This window comes from Globicephala melas, chromosome 9, assembly GCF_963455315.2.
Source record: "Globicephala melas chromosome 9, mGloMel1.2, whole genome shotgun sequence".
NCBI lineage: Eukaryota > Metazoa > Chordata > Mammalia > Artiodactyla > Delphinidae > Globicephala > Globicephala melas.
In genome coordinates, this window is record NC_083322.1 from 84,527,702 (window position 1) to 84,544,915 (window position 17,214).

The 17,214-nt window shown below is 42.3% G+C and overlaps 2 protein-coding genes and 1 long non-coding RNA gene across 8 annotated transcripts in view; 1 reads left to right on the top strand and 2 right to left on the bottom strand.

Annotated features, from left to right (window-relative positions):
- Positions 1–17,214, top strand: part of MAGI2 (membrane associated guanylate kinase, WW and PDZ domain containing 2) — a 1,362,215-nt gene that overhangs the window by 1,334,948 nt on the left and 10,053 nt on the right. The gene's annotated exons all lie outside the window — the stretch shown is intronic.
- LOC132597796 (uncharacterized) lies at positions 1,217–5,216 on the bottom strand. Its single transcript, XR_009565123.1, has 3 exons — positions 4,461–5,216; positions 2,636–2,752; positions 1,217–1,368 (listed from the first exon to the last, which is right to left on the bottom strand). It is a non-coding gene; the product is annotated as an uncharacterized lncRNA (long non-coding RNA).
- Positions 12,191–17,214, bottom strand: part of PHTF2 (putative homeodomain transcription factor 2) — a 148,450-nt gene continuing 143,426 nt past the window's right edge. For 4 of the 6 annotated variants that reach the window (XM_060304758.1, XM_030834288.2, XM_060304756.2 and 1 more), the window contains one exon: positions 16,794–16,910. The gene's annotated coding sequence lies outside the window, so the exon portion shown is untranslated. Of the gene's footprint in view, positions 13,061–16,769; positions 16,911–17,214 lie in introns of those variants that run through there. The other 2 variants (XM_060304754.1, XM_060304759.2) reach the window with 2 other exon arrangements.

Below are 17,214 nucleotides of genomic sequence, written 5' to 3' on the forward strand. Positions count from 1 at the left end.
GAAAATATTTAACTATCCAAAGACCTGTTCTGCCAGAGCACAGAGTGCTCATTCCTGATCTCCACCCTGGCCTCCATTCAGGGGGTGCTGAAGGTCAGTGACGACCGTGGCTACTGACCTAATCCTTGTAGAGGCAGATGGCAAGTGCCAGTTTTTAGTTGGCAGGGCCGCCTCATGGTCATAAATTCAACCATGGTTTGGGAGGCATTTCATGACCGTTTCGTCCCATGGTGCTAGGAATGCTCATTCCTAAGTCAGGCGAGGATTTCACTGATAGGCCACTCAGTGTGCTATTACTGGACTAGGCCTTATTAACAGTAGTCAAAAGTCGCTGGACCACCTGTCTTACTAGTCTGTTACAGTCCAGGAAATAAAAATTCCCTCTTGCTGCTTCTTCCCATATCTAGAGTTACACTATTAAAATCACTGTTCTCATATAGAACTATATATGTGGTCAACTGCTTCAAGTCACCTAGACATCATTTTATCAGAGGTTCAGTCACACGTGATAATGCAGGAAACAACAGTTTTGTAAAACAGGCAATATACAAATAACATAGCTAGCAGTATTAGTAAGGTCCTAAGTAAGAATTTAAGTCGAGAGCTTCCATTAGTCATATCCCCAGGTTGTCTGACTTAGTTTGTTCTGTACCAATGCTTGCCTCTAAGGGAAATCATATACTGGCATTGTCCATAAGGCGCCCAGCCCAATTTCCTCATGTCACTAGGCTGGTTATCCTTAGTATGGTTTAATTGTACCCAACATAGGGAGCCTTTAAACTTAAGTGACCATAGCCTAGTGTTAACCACATAAATCCATCCCATAATTTTGGGAGGTTATATGCTTTGGCTGAAATTTTGTCTCTTGCTCTGATTGAACTTGAGTGACTGTAAAAGAAAATTCATACTTATGGCCAGGGTCAGAGCAGGTACTATTAATTGCCCAGGTGAGGGGATCCCACCTAGTAATATCAATAGTGTCCTGAACAGAACTATAATTTTCTTTTAGAATAAATTTCCTAAGAGCCAACCAATCAGAGCCTTGGACAGGAGAAATCCACCAAGGTAACCCAGAAGTATGAGACACAGGTCACAAACCCAACGACTGGATTGAATTTTAAAACAAGCATAGGATCATGCCCATGATAGAAAAACATTTGATTCTTATACAAAGGTCCAAGAAGTCAAGAAAACACAATAAATGATCTTACGGGTCAGGTGCAGCATCTTAGGCCAGCTGTCTACTTCCAATGTTGTCTTCCTCTCATCCTGGTATGAGTGTAGTTTCTCCTCTGTTTGAGCGTTGTTTTAAGGTGATTTTGACATCAGCAGCCCTCTCTATAGACCAGTCCAGTGCAGGGGCCCTTTCTATGTGAAAATATTAATCCAAGAGTCAATTCCCTTCAGTTTTGCTGTGCATGAGCTAGTGCAGAGTACCTGATAAGGGTCTTTCCATCTAGGTTGGAGATGGTCCTTTAAAAGATGTCTTTTTCCAGTACACATAATGACCTGGTTACAGGTCTTGGGACATCTGATCTTCATCCAAAGATAGATGATATAAGCTTCAGAAACAGACTTAAGAGTGTCCTATTAATGACTCAGTTAAATTTAATATTAACATTAATATCAGCAAGGAATTAATGACAGCAAGGAACTATCTGAGAAGTCAGTCTTAGGCAGTAAATGCAGACCCCAACAAAACTAGAATTTAATATTCACTGAAACATAACTTTTTCTAAAATTACCCTTATTTCTACCAAATATAGCCAAATTAAGACCAATTTGTAAAGTAAGTCTAGTCTCAATAAACTTGGCCTGATGATTTATATAAATGTAATTCATCATATAGGCTTTTCTTTTTTTAAAAAAAATGGCTTTGCTAGAACTTTTATAAGGAGTCTCAGATTGAACTTTTTTTTTTTTACATCTTTATTGGAGTATAATTGCTTTACAATGGTGTGTTAGTTTCTGCTTTATAACAAAGTGAATCAGTTATACATATACATATGTTCCCATATCTCTTCCCTCTTGCGTCTCCCTCCCTCCCACCCTCCTTATCCCACCCACCCCTCTAGGTGGTCACAAAGCACCGAGCTGATCTCCCTGTGCTATGCAGCTGCTTCCCACTAGCTATCTATTTTACGTTTGGTAGTGTATATATGTCCATGCCACTCTCTCGCTTATGTCAGATTGAACTTTTAAAAGGCCTCTCAGGGCTAGGAAAGTCATGCCCACGGCTTGTCACAGACATTGTCTTACAGATTTAGGTGAATTCCTCCTTTTTCACGGTCCCCAAATACTTTGAGATTCCTGCACCTGTTAGGAGGTGTCCTTCCTAATTTATCTGATAAAGCTACTGGGAACCTATGCGTTTCCGATCTCTGGAGGGATCAGATAGAGAGGCAAGATAAATGTTTCAATTCTGCTTACAAAGGTATAATTTACCAAACTGCTATAAGTCATAATTAGCTTGAGGAGAAGGGTTTCCTTATATCTGGAAAACACAGATTAAAACCAATTATTTCTCAGACAGAAACCATAAAAATTATAGCCATAGTCACCAGTTCACTCAGTCCTACTGTTAACAGTTTTATGAAGCCATCAGGTTTCCCATTAGAATTCTTTAATTTCTTACCCAGTTCAGTGTTATGGTCTGAAAGTCAGAAACCTGTATTTGTCAAAAAGTCCTTTCTGGAAATCTTCTTGAAGAGGAAGCATTTTTGTAAAAGCATCAGAGTGAAACCATAACTGTCTATAATGACAAAAGATTTAAGGCACCTTTAAAATATGATTACAATGCAATTGACAAAGAAACTTGGTTACTGCTGTGACATACAACACTTTAATAACTAGAATTATGACTGATAATTTTACCAGGAGATACCAGATTTTCAAGAATTCCATATAATTTCTAGAACACCTATATTAATAACATTTTCCCATTAATATAACCTAAGAAGACTTATTACTCATTTGACAATACTTCCCATGTAATTTAATCTACCAAATGAACCTAATTAGTTTGATATCTCTCTTTGGGGTGTTTCAGGGACCCTTGGAAGCATTCCAAAGTTAGCTAGAGGTTAAAAGAACTTCATTAGGATTTGATTTGGGAAGTTTTGTAAAAAAAAAAAAAAAAATCAAAAAGCTTTAAAACACTTGGTCAGATAGGATCATAGGCCACTATGGAACAATATTCACTTAACCAAAGTGGCAGTAAAAGATTTCAAAGGCAAATACAGATCAGATCACTTAAAAGGTAAAGAAACTTAAAATCTGTTATCAAAGGCAGCTCAACATTTTAAGAAAACTTTTCTCCTAACAGAGATAAAAACCAAATTCAAGTTTTGCACCAGCTTACTTTTAAAATTCATTTACTCCACTAAATTTATTCTAAACTTAGCCAACCCTGACCATGCACAAAACTCTTTTGTCGGCAGTGCTCATTTGAAGGAAATAATTACTGGAAGTTGACTTGAGTTTTAAAAACTGCAGTTCTCACAGATTATTCAAAGGATACGTTTAATGCCCCAAACAGGACTTCTTTGAAACTTGACTTTAAATACAGTGAAATTGCCAGGGCAATATCTGTTGACTTTTTTCACCCAAGTAAACTGAGAGTTTTCTTGTATACAATCTAGTTGGTATTTGCCTGTCAGCTGACTACATCGTTTATGAATTGGCAGTATGTTTCTGTTGCTTGCTACACTGATTGATACTGAGCCTTTTTTTCAAAAAGGATTTAAGGTATCAATTACCAGTAAATTCCATCACATTTTTTCCTTTTAATTCTGAAATTTTGTCATGCAAAATCCCAAGTTTATGCAGAAGCCAACATTTAGTGAAAAGCAGTGTAAAGGTCCAAAATGAATGGCCAAGAAAACCGTCTGCAACATATTACAATACCTACACTAGGGAGAAGGGAGAGTTCTATGAAGTAATAGTAATAGGATGATGACAACCCTGCCATCAAGGAGATTACAACCCAAAGAAACAGTTCTCAACCCTAGTGCTGTCAAGACTTCCCACTGATGTCAACAGGAGACCTAAAATTCCCAAGCTATTTTTTACTCCAATATAATTTTTAAAAAATTAAATCTCCAAAAAAAAAATTAATTAAATCTATGTATCACTCTTAGAAAAGGGAAGAAGCTGATACAAAGTGTGAAATCAAGCACAAAAGTTGAGATATTTACAATAAATATATGTCGTTCTTTATGAACTAATCTGAGAATGGCCAAGTGCAAGCTGAAAAAGCAGAAGACACATAAAACAATGTAGTTAACAAAATGAGGTGAAAATATTAATTTTGCACATCTGATTACTATTCTAAAAGAAAATAAAAGTCATTAGGGCATCAAAAAGACCACAAGTCAGAGACCAAAGAGATTAGGGCAGGGGCAGAGCAGCACTAGGGCCAGGCAAGTGAGGAGCCTGGTCTGGAAGGACAAGGGTCTCACCATGAATCACATGTTTCCAAGGTCAGGCCGGAAAATAAAAAGCGAAGAGAGCCAGGTGGAGACTGGGTGGAGCAACAAGCACATCCCTCCTCTGAAGCTGTCATTTTGTCAAGTCCAAGTCCACTGTGGAACTTTCAGTTTCCCAAGTGAGGAAAAAAAAAAAAACAAGAAAAAAAAAAAGAAATCAGCTTTTTATATGAAATTTGATGTTTTTTTTTAAAGTCTGACCGGTTTAATTCACATTTTTAAGAAACACTGAACAGGAAGACAAGACACTACCACAACAAGCCATCTGCAGACAGAGACTGGCCCACAGCCCACCAATTTGCAGCCTCTGTCTTGGAACAACAGCCAGGCTTTCAGCAGAGAATCCCTCGCTTTCATCAGGATCTGATTCACCTTCCAAGCAGTGGATCATACACACCCCAGAAACTGTGAAGTGTGTGGCTCCTGAGGTCTGTACGTGCCTAGAAGAGCTTCGAATGTGTACTCCAAGTGTCAGGCACTCGACCAGAAACCTGATTGATGTTCCTGCAGTAGAGGTGCGTTTGCTGTGAAGCTGAAGAAACAAGCTTGCATAAGCCCTAAAGCTTACTTGAAATTTTACATTTTCTTTCATATTGAGTCTCCCCCCAAGCTTGGGGATCCCCTAAGATGAATCTGCCCCTGCCCTACTGATACTATTTTTTAGGCCAAACTCACAGCGAAATCGAGTGACCTAATTGCTGAAGAATTTGGATTTAATAGAGATTTCTTTTTCAGCTAACCATAGTGCCAGACACGATGCCTATAAAATCACCAGAGTGCTTTCCAAGTCTTAAACTAGTAAGAGCACTATGTCTAATGACAGTGCGTGATTCTGCATCATGTCTAGTTTATTTAGGGCACCAATTAAATGTGTAGAGATGATTATGATTATTGGTGGTAATAGCAGCTGTAGTTTGTAAACATTTGGGTATAAACAATGGAGCAACAACCTAGGATTACACTGACCTCTTCCTGGGCATTTGGCAGCATATCACCCAGGCAGCCCAGTGATCAGGCACTCCAGAAAAGTTGAAGTCTGTCCCACCACCCTGGGGAGGGTAACTGGCAACCACAAATGAGAGCCGTATCTGTTTTAAAAGGTTCTGAGAGTTTTCTGTGATCTTTTCTTCTGATGAAACTGCCTCTTGGAGAGTGATTTCACCTGGAAGAACCTGGGAATCTTGTGAAGCAACAAAGTGACCTTTTGTCATTGAGTGGAAGGTAAATTTTCTAAAACCCTAACAAGGTTTATCCATGTGAAAGGAAATGCAACCTCCGCTATGATTTCTTCCTAGGTCAACTGCCTTCACACTGAGGAACACACGTTCCTGGGGCAGAGAGTCTTTCTAGGAGATACACAGGCACGGATGGCTTAAATGGAATCTATTTCCAGAACTTCAACTTCCATTTTTATGCATTTCAAACCTGCGGACTGCCAATTGCCCATTCCCAGTTGCCCTACACAAGGACCCTTTGCATTATGGAAGAAAGGCGGACCTATCACCTAACCTAAATTTTACTCTGGTTCATCAACCTGAAGTGTAAAACCTCTCGGGCATTAAACAAAGTGACAACTGGAGAATGCAGCCCTCCTGAGGGACAGTCAGGAGAGCAAACTACAGAGTAAGAATTGATGTAGGCAATGCCTTCCTTCAATACAAGAGCCCTGGTAGGGTTCCTATCTATCTAAGAATTAGCACCCACGTTTACCTGAGTTTTAAAATAAAGTCAGACTTTTTCTGATTGAACGTGTGGTTTGGCTATTTGTCTGGCTTGACCACAAAGACTGGCTTTTCCAGCTAGATTATACGGCAGTTATTTTCCATTAAGCTGAATGAGTTAAATCTACAACTATAAGGTTTAAATAAAATATACTTAAAGCATATATAAAAGAGAAAACACATCCTTTGCAATATTTACATTTGTGATAAGAATGTGGATGTCAACTTAAAAATGAAATCAGACCTAGAGTTTTATAAGATTATTTTAGGGGCTATGTGAAGCAAAAGGAGCACTCACTTGGGCAAACCTACTTAACTCAGCTTAATAAAAGTTTTTAAATAGTGTTGAGTACCTACTATACATAAAACATTACAGGTGAACAGAACACAGGCCCCTATTCTCAAGTTAGGCGATCAAGACGGAAAGCAGCAAGCATGACGTGCTGGACTCTGGAGGATGCAGAAATGGTTGGAGGCAGTTAGAAGTCATCCTGGATAAGGGGCATTTCAGTTGGGTTTTGAAGGATGGGTAGAATTTCAAAAGGTAGAGGAGGTGTAAGGGATAGAACAGCATGAGGGAAGTCAGAGTTCAGAAACTTGGAAGTAGGTTAGAGAAACAGTGAATTGTTTATTTTGACTGACACTGTGACACAGAGAGAGAGAGAGCGAGCGAGAGAGCGAGAGGGAGAGAGCAAGAGGGAGAGAGGGGGAGGGGGGAGAGAGAGAGAGAGAAAGAGAGAGATAAGGATAAACACAGGTAGGGTCAAGGAGATCACAAATGCTGTTAGGGAGCAGTTGAGAGTCATTAGAGGTTTCTGAGCAAAGAAAAGATGAACTCAGCCCTGGGCTCTGGGAGGAAGCCCTGGCAGTCCTGTCCAGGTACAGTGGAGGTGGGAGACACTCTGGCAGGTACTGACATCCTCCAGGCGAGAGATAAGGAGACGTGAGCACCTGTCATGGTGCCAAGAACTAGTCAGGGACTCTGACTTGAGCACAGGGTAAATATTTGACACATATACATTTTTAAATTGTTGTTCTTATTAACTGAGGGACATAAAAACATCTGCAGTGGTGCTCTGGAATTCTCACTCAACAGATATTTATCAGGTGTCAGCCATGTGCCAGGCAGTGTGCAGAGGGCTGAGACTATAATCTTAAACTAGACAGGCACTACCCACCCCACAGAGACCGCACGCCTTCCCCAGTTCGCCAAGGACGGTCCTGGCTTTAAAACTGCGAGTGGGCATCCCAACAAACCCCTCAGTCCCGGGCAAACCGGGATGGTTCAGCCACCCTAGAGGAAGGGGCACATGGGCCAAGGTGGCAAATCTGAGGCCCGACAGCAGCCGGTCACCTGAGGGCAGAGGATTTGGAGAACTTGCCTGCAGGAGGCTGGAGAGCTGCAGGGTCAAGATCTCACAGGGCCTAACCGGCCTTGGCCAGCATTTGGGCCTCCACGCAACAGTCAGCAGGAGGCCACTGGTGGGTATTCATTGGGCAGGACGTCCTGATGTGATGTGGGGTCCCATACAGAACACGGGGCTAGAGGGGAGACGACCTTTATGCTCCCTGCTCCCTGCCTCTCTCCCTTCTCCATCCTCTGATGGAGGCTGCAGCCCTCACAGGCTGCCGACACTGAGCTCAGCCTCTCCCAGCTCCTGTCTCAGGCAGCCACCAGCCTTTCCGGGAGGACTCAGGAGGCCCTGCTGGTGTATTTCAACTCTTCGAAGAGCTTTCCTGGGCAGGTATCTAATCAGTAAACAGGCTCACAACTCTTATAGATTCTCTGCTCTTTTCTCCATCATCAGGATGTGGATTGAAGATTCATCTTGTGTTTCTACAATTAACCCTCACAGTGCCTGACATAATAGGCACTCAGTGAAATACTTGCTGAAGGTTGGATAATTTTTTTAAAAACCGGCCTTATGTCTAAATCCAATACAGTTTCCCTTGAATAAAAATGGCTTTCAACATGGTAAGTGGCCCTGACTAGTCAGAGTAGACAGTTTGCAATTTTTCTCAAGTTTGCTGCTATTTTTACAAAATTCTGAAAGGGCTTGATGTTTATATTTGAACACCACCTGGAATGAAGGCTAGCTTCTGCAACTCAACCAGGTGCTTTACCCAAAATAAACCCAGTAACTGTTTCCCCTTGACTTTCTCCTGTTCTTGCTCAGGCCCAGCTCTGTCCCAAAGCCAGCAGGCCTTGAGAAGACCCAGCTCTGGCTCTTATTTCATGAAGGTAAGGTCAGGACCAGAGAGCAACAGAGACAGGGCAAGCCTTCTTGTTCCAACCTTCCTTGCTCAGAACCCAGGGAGAGACTTTCCACTAGCATCCTTAGCTGAGTTCTAGCACACTGGGTCCAGCGGGTCAGGGTCCCTCAGATGAACTTGACCTCCCCACTGTAAATGTTTGCTGGAAGCAGACAAAAGGCCCCTGCGGGTTTTGGCCTTGGACTGGTCCAGACTACCTCTGCCTCTCTGCTCCAACCGCAACTCTTCCCAATACCACACACACACACACACACAAAGACACCTGTATCCCATCTGACTGCCTGCCCAGGCTCCTGTCACTCGTGTCAAGCAGCCTTTGAGTGACCACACTTTGGGCTCGACTCCTCCAGCCAGCCTCAGCCCTGCAGCCTGTACCAGGGCCCTGATACTCACCCGCTGGCCCCTTGCTTAAGGGACTCTACCTGAACTCCCTACATTGACCTCCCAGGATCAAAGACCCTCATGGTCTGCTCTCCACTAACCTTCCTGCCAGATGAAGCAGATCATTCACAACCCATCCCCAAACATTTTCACTCTGTTTTTAATCAAAGTCAACAAAAACAAAACCCAGATTTTTTTTTTTTCTTAACCATTTCTATTATCAAGGAGCTAATGGTGTAAGGCCTTGGTAGGTCTTAAAATATAGTTAGGTATAGATATCTTAAAAAACGAAGGAGTTATCTGGAACAGGCACCCACATTAAAGGGGTAGAGCAGCCAGCAATGATTTTGTCCTAAATTATTCTGCCAAGACACTTTCAAACAGAAGCAGTGAATCCTCTGAACCACTCCCAGAAGACTGCTGTAACAAATCCACTCCCACCTCCAAAGGCTTATTTCTCAGGTAACAGACCAGGAGTTGCTGGTTGAAGACGGAGATTTTCCTTATTTAGTGATTCAGAGTCATGTTCCTTTCATTCTATGGCTCCACCATCCCCTAGAGCCTTGCTTGCTTCTGAAAGAGGGTCTGAGCACAAACAGCACCGCTATCCCCTGGAAGCTTGTTAGAAATGCAAGATCTCAGACCCTGCCCTGGACCTACTGTACCAGGCCAGTGTTTTAAGAAGATCTCCAGATATGGGTGACACCAACACACACAGAATTTTGAGAAGTCCTGCCCTAGAACCTCAGAGCCCTCTACATCCAGAGAGCCAAAGGGGAAAGAGGGCTTCAGTGAGCATTCCATTGAAGTCCCAGCCTACAAATGGCAGGTCACTCCCATTCCCATTCCACTGGTCAGAACTAGTCACATGGGCACACTTGACACAAAGGACTCTGGGAAATGCAGTTCCTGACTGGACAGCTGTCTGGCAGCTCCCACTCCACACTATGAAATTGGGAGGACAGATTTTGGTGGACAAACAGACATTTCTGACTCAGAGTATTTTTTGTATTTTTTTCCGTGAGAAGAAAGAATATTTCCTCCTCTCTCCTAGAAACAGTTTTAGGATAAGGTGACATGGGAATTTTTCCAGCTTTTTTTGAGTTGTTTTGGTGGATTTTTTCCAGATTTATTGAGAAATAACCAACAAATAAAACTGTATATATTTAAAGTGTAAAACATGATGATTTGATATACATACACATTGTGAAATGATTCAAGTTAATGAACACATCCATCACCTCACACTGTTAACTTGAGTGTGTGTGTGTGTGTGTGTGTGTGTGTGGTGAGAACGCTTAAGATCTACTTCCAGCAAATTTCAGGTATACAATTCTATATTATTAACTGCAGTCACCATGCAGCTTCCATTGTGAAGGTGGTCCAGCCTGGAGCTAAATGGATCAATGTATTGGACAAGAAGATGTTCCCATGAACCATCATATCCATGAGAGGCTGTGACCACAAGTGGTTTCCATCAATGCTGCTTCCCTCCTCACCCTTAACACAAAGGGCATCCCTGAATGACCTTATCTTCTGAACAAATCTGAGGCATCCAACCAGGGATCAACAAACTTCTTCTGTCAAGTGTCAGATAATAAATATTTTGAGCTATGCTGGCCATTCTGTGTCTGATGCAATCACTCAGCTGTCGTTCTAGCATGAAAGCAGCATAGACAAAATGTAAATTAATTCACATTATATAAACAATATGGGAGAACTAATTTATTTTACAAACCTTTACTGAGTATTTATTAAGCTACTTAATGCCTCTGGTCCAGTCAAAATGTAAACTCTGTGAGGGCAGGAATCATTTCTATCTTCTTCCTTACTATAACCCTTGAACATATCACCATAACTGGCACATATAAATGAACGACAGAATTTAAATGAATGTCACACATGGGGAAATTTGCAGATTGGAGGAGGTGTAGCAAATGCTCTGAGGTCCATCCTGGCCAAGGGGCCCACACAGGGTGGCCATGTAGCACAGGATAAGCATAAGACAAGAGAAAGTCATCAGCAAGGTCATTACTCTTTGGCAACCTGACCCAGAAGGGCCATCACAGAACACGAAAGCCTGAGGCTTTCACCTTCTTGTCCAGTACATCAGACCATTTAGCACCAGAATGAACCACCTTCACAAAGGAAGCTGCATTGGTGACTATAGTAAATAACACTGTATTATATACTTGAAATTTGCTGGGAGGAGATCTTAAGCATCTTTACCATGCACACCTCCTTAGTGAGCAGGTGGCCAAAGGGCAAAGAAACACTGCTTTGACGGCAAATACCAGGCCCTACCCCAGGCCATGCGTGACATGTGTGTGCAAAGGAGAAACAAGCAGGGCTCTATTAACAGAGTACTTGTCATGGTGAGAGTCTCAAAATCGAATATGTAGGCCCTGGACAAGAGCAGAAGTCACACTAAAGGGACTGCAAAGAGGAGAAAACTTGGTCAAGGTCAGGAGCAGTAACAAATAATGAGGAAATTAGCATTTAATTACCATAAGCTGTGTGCCCAGCACTTTTACATATACTGTCTAGCTTTATCCTCACAGCAACCTCGTACGTTCATAATATTCTCCCCATTCCTCCAAAATTGCTTCTGTTTGGGTCGCACTATCTCATTCCAAGACTTACTGTAAAGCTACACAGAGCACCTCAACTCCACATGATTAACATTTGGGACTGGATAATTCTTTGTTGTGGGAGGTTGTCCTGTGCATTCGTTATAGGATGTCTAGTAACATCCCTGACCTCCACCCACCAATTATGGCAATCAAAATGTCCCCCTACGTTGCCAGGTACCCTGGGATGGGGGGAGGGGGTAGAGGCAGAACTGACCCCAGGGGAGAAGCTCGGAGCTACAGTAATCAACACTGTGAGGTGCTGGGAAATGGCAGACACAGGTCAATGCAACAGAAAAGGGCCCATAAACACAGCCAGACACAAGCCTCCATGGCAATTCACAGGAGACAGAACAGTCTTTTCAACGGATATATATATATGTACCTTGATGCATGCCTCACACTGTGTATAGAATTTAACTCAAAATGGATCATAGACCAAAATGTGAAACCTAAAAATTTGATAATTGGACTCAAGTAGAAATCGAAAATGTCTGCTATTCAAAAGACACTGTTAAAAAAAAATGGGAAAAAAGAGAGTCAAAGACTGTTAGAAAATATCTGCAAAACATAAATTTGATAAAGGAGTTGTATCATAAATATATTTTTAAATTCTGAAAATTCAGTAATAAAAGAATCAATTTATAAAAGGCATGAAATATTTATAAAGACATTTCATCAAAGAAGATATACAGAAGGAGAATAATTACATTAAGAAAGATGCCCAACATTATTAGTCACTAGGGAAATTCTAATTACAACCACAAGGAGATATCACTACACACCTACTAAAATGACTAAAATTTTAAAAGTGACATGCGTTGATAGTGGGAATGCAAAACGATGCAAGCACGTTGGAAAACAGTTTGGCAATTTCTTCTACAGGTAAAATACGCTTGCCATGTGACCCTGCAATCCTGCTCTGAGGTACCTAGCCAAGTGAAATGCAAACCTATGTTCACACAAAAACCTGTACGTGAATTTTTATAGTGACTCGATTTTATTCATCTAAAACTGGAAACATGCACACACTGAACCACTACTCAGCAATAAAGAAGACCAGGGAATTCCCTGGGCCGTCCGTCCAGTGGTTAGGACTCTGCACTTCCACTGCAGGGGGCACGGGTTTGATCCCTGGTCGGGAAACTAAGATCCCCGCATGCTGTGCGGTGTGGCCAAGAAAGTACCAAACTACCGTCACACATGGTAACACAGATGAATGTCAAATATGCTATGCCAGGTGGAGGGATCCATGCTCAAGGCTACACAATGTATAGTTTCATTTGTATGATGCTCTATAGCCATAACTCTGAAGACAGAAAACTAAAAGGCCAGGAAAGAGGACAGTGGTGGCCAGAGGCTGTGGAGAGGGGAGGTGCTGACCACAAAGGGGCCCCAGTGAACTCTGTGAGTGGTGAAACTCGTCTGTATCTTGACCGTGGTGACAGTCACACGACTCCATGTGTTTGTCAAAACTCACAGAACTACGTGGTCGGCTGTCCTTTTCCTCAGGTTCCACATCCGTGAATTCAACCAACCTCGGATTCGGTGGGGGTCGGCGGGGGGACTGAGAAAGTTCCAGAAAACAAAACTTGAATTTGCAGCGTCCCAGCAACTACTTACATAGCATTTACACTACATTTACAACTATTTACATAGCATTTCATTGTATTAGGTACCATAAGATATCTAGAGATGGTTTAAAGTGTATGAGAGGATTTGCATAGGTTATATACTAAGGGACTGGAGCATCCGTGAATTTTGTTCTCTGCAGGGGTGGTGTCCCTGCAGATCCTCAAAAGGATGAATTTTACTGAATGTGAATTGTACTTCAAAAAACTATATATGAATAGGATTTCTGTTTAGACTTTGAGAAAGAAAATTAATCACTTATGAACCTGAATACAACTCTACGACTGTAATTAAATAAAGCAAGTCAGACTCTGTCACTCTCCCGCTTATGCTCAGCATCCATCGCCCTCCCTCCACACACCTACCTGACCTCACCTCCTTCCTCTCCACCTTCCTTTCACTCCAGCTACACTGGCTCCCTGCTCTTCCTGAAACACTGTCTCTTTCCTTTGCTCACAATGCTCTTCCTCTTGATATCCGCATGGCTTCCTCCCTCAATTCCCTCAAGGCCTTTGCTCACTTTATCAGAGAGCTCTTTCCTGATCTCTCCCTCTCTCTCTCTCTCAATATTCCTCTCCGCCTTACTCTGCTTTGTCTCCATAGCACTTCTCATGCATTTATTTTTTGTTTATATGCACTAGAATGTAAGCTTCATCTTTATCTGCTTTCATCACTTTGGTCTCCTAGAACAGTTCCTGAAACACAGTAAGTGCTCCATCCATATTTGTTTTTTTGTTTTTGTTTCTTGAAAGAAGCTTTTTTTTGAGGTATAATTGACATATAGTATTATATTAGTTTCAGGTGTCATAAATACTTGCTAAATGAATGAATAAATAAATGACTGGATGTACTGATGGGTGCAGGGATGGAAAGACAGAGAGAGAGAGAGAGAGAGAGGGAGGGAGGGGTAGATTAGACGGGGCAGTTGACTGGATATCCTCTCAGAGAATTTGAATACAAAACATGAAATGAGAATGAGCAGCAATGGTAACAGTAAAAACTGAGACAAGAGCAGATGTTTCACAAAAGGATTAAGCACTAAATTAGGAGTCAAAGACACTTGCTTATTTGAAACACTGTTGAGTCTGTCAGCAGAGCCACTAAACGTATGTCTGATTAATAACTGTATCACAGTCTTCTAACCAGCAACACCCTTCTCTCTGAGGCCTAGCTCCCTGTCTTCCTTACTTCCCTGAGTATCCCTACAATAAACCTCCTTCGACAAAGGTACACCACGCATGTCACTCACTCTTCCTTGGAACCTCAAAGACCCTAACCACCACTCATCCCCATACTCTTTCTGGTGGACTCAGACATGGATGGTTTCCCCTGCTCAGGAAAACAGTGCCCTCTGCAGGTCTCCATCGGCAGCAGTCAGAAGAGACGATCACGCAGAGTAAAGCCACTCTACTGCAAGCTCAATGCAGTGTGACAACAGAACTGTGTGTCCCCAGGAGACCCCTACACCTCCCTTCTTGCAGCATCAGGACAACTTGCCCCAACTCATCCTGTCCCTTAACCTTGCTTTGGTTGGGCATCCTTTAACCCTCAAACTCTTACCCACCCCTTTCTGACACTCCTTTTTCTGACCCCCTTCCCTGAAACCCTTCCACGGAGCTCTCTGAAAATCATCAGCAAAATCTCCACAACCTGAATTTCTTCTCTGAACTTTCCTGCATCTTTGTGCTCTCACTGGAACCTAGCTTCCCCTTGGGACACTGCTTTCCCTGCAGGCTCTCAAGTGGTGGCTGTTTTCTCTCCTACTTCTCTTGTTCCATGAGGGTGTCTTTCTTGCATCTCATATCACTTTCGGCACCTCTCCATGCTCCTCCATAAAACGTTTAGCCTTAAATCTCATGTCAACTGACTCGATCATTCTTTTCTAATATATGCATTCATTGCTATAAATTTCCCTCTAAGCCCTGCTTTTACTGCATCCCATAATTTTTGATGTTGTAATTTCATTTTCATTTACTTTAAAATTTTCTCTTGTGGCTTCACTTTTGACCCATATGTTATTTAGAAGTGTGTTGTTTAATCTCCAAAGATTTTGAGATTTTCCAGCTATCTTTCTGTTACTGATTTCTAGTTTAATTCCATGTGGCCTGAGAACATACTTTGTAAGATTTCTACTCTTTTGCATTTATTAAGGTATGTTTTATGTCCCAGAATGTGTTCTATCGTCCATGTGAGCATCAAAAGAATGAGTATTCTGCTATTGTGAGAGGAGAACTGTATAAATGTCAATTAGATCCAGTTGATTGATGGTGCTGTTCAATCCAACTGTATCCTTATTGACTTTCTGCTTGCTGGATCTGACCTAGTTTAAATTCCATGGTCAATCACCACAACCACTCCCTTGCACCTCGCCCCTCTCTTCTTCTGTACATTCACTTACCTAAACCACAACCCTGGTTCAATCCAGCTCCCTGCATGTATCTTGCCTAGCTCCACATATACTGACTGTGGTCAGTGAAAAACACCCAACCATGCTGATTGGTCTCTCCTTAAATTCATAACCACTAAGGTCAGGTGGGGCTTGTATGCTGTCAAGCAAACAGAATGACATTCCCTGGTCCATTCCCGGGAGGGAGCCATTCCCATCCCATTCTCATGGATGACTATTTCCTCAAATAGTCATCCTTCTTGTTCCCCCTCAAATCGCTAACACCTCCTTCCTAATCCTCACTCTCAGCAGATGTCCTTGCTTCCTAGTTCAGTGAGAAAGTAGAAGTTCCCATCACCATAGCTACACTTGTATATGTGCCCATATACTCTGCCTCCAAGCCTTTTACCATGAATTTCTGGTCTTTGCTACTAGCAAATGTCAACCTGCTCACTTCTGCACTAGATTCCTCTTGCTTATTCATAGACAATTCTCCAGCTATTCTCTTTTCTCCTGCAAGCATCCTTTTGTCCCTCTCTGATCTTTCTCATCAGCACACAGGCTGTTTTGTCTCTAAATGGCAGGCATGTTCCTTGGGGATTTGCATTTGCTTTTTCCTCTTGGGAAGATGCTCTTCGCCAAGATAGCCACATGACTCTCTTCTTCTTCTCCTCCCCAGGTCCTTACCCAAATGATACTTCTCAGGGATGCCTTTTCTGGCCACCCTGTCTAAAACTGCAACCTCACTGTGTCTGGGTGTACCCTAAGGTGACCCTTAAGGAGCCACACCTCAAATTCCCCTCCCCTTGGGTGAGGGCAGAACCTGTAATTTGGTTCTAATAAAATAGAGCAAAGGTAATGGGATGTCACTTCCTTGATTAGGTTACAGTATATAGCAAGACAATGGGCTGTCACCCCATAATTACATTACATGATATAACACTCCATCTTAGCAGACTAGAGCAAGAGCTTTTCCTTACTGACATGAAGAAGTCAGCTACCACACTGTGAGAGGGCCAATGGAACTGGGAGGCCTCTAGGATCTCAGAGTGGCCTCCAGTGGAGAGCCATCAAAAAGCCAGGGCAGAGAGTTCCCTAGTGGTCTGGTGGTTAGGACTCAGCACTTTCACTGCAGGGGGCATGGGTTCAATCCCTGGTTGGGGAACTAAGATCCCACATGCTGCAAGGCATGGCCAAAAGAAAAAAAAGACCGGGACTCCAGTTATACAACTATAAGGAATTAAATTCTTCCAACAACCTGGATGAGCTTGCAAGAAGATTATTCTCCAGCTAATTCTCCAAATGAGAATTCAGCACAGCTGGCATTTTGATTGCAGTCTTGTGCGATGCTGGGCAGAGGACCATTTAAGCCATCTCCAGACTCCTGGACCCACAGAAACTGTAAGATAATAAATGTGTGTTTTTTTAAAAAAAGAAAAAAAAACATCTTTATTGGAGTATCATTGCTTTACAATGTTGTGTTAGTTTCTGCTGTATAACAAAGTGAATCAGCTACATGTATACATATATCCCCATATCCCCTCCCTCTTGCATCTCCCTCCCACCCTCCCTATCCCACCCCTCTAGGTGGTCACAAAGCACTGAGCTGATCTTCCTGTGCTATGCAGCCGCTTCCCACTAGCTACCTATTTTACATCTGGTAGTGTATATATGTCCATGCCACTCTCTCACTTCATCCCAGC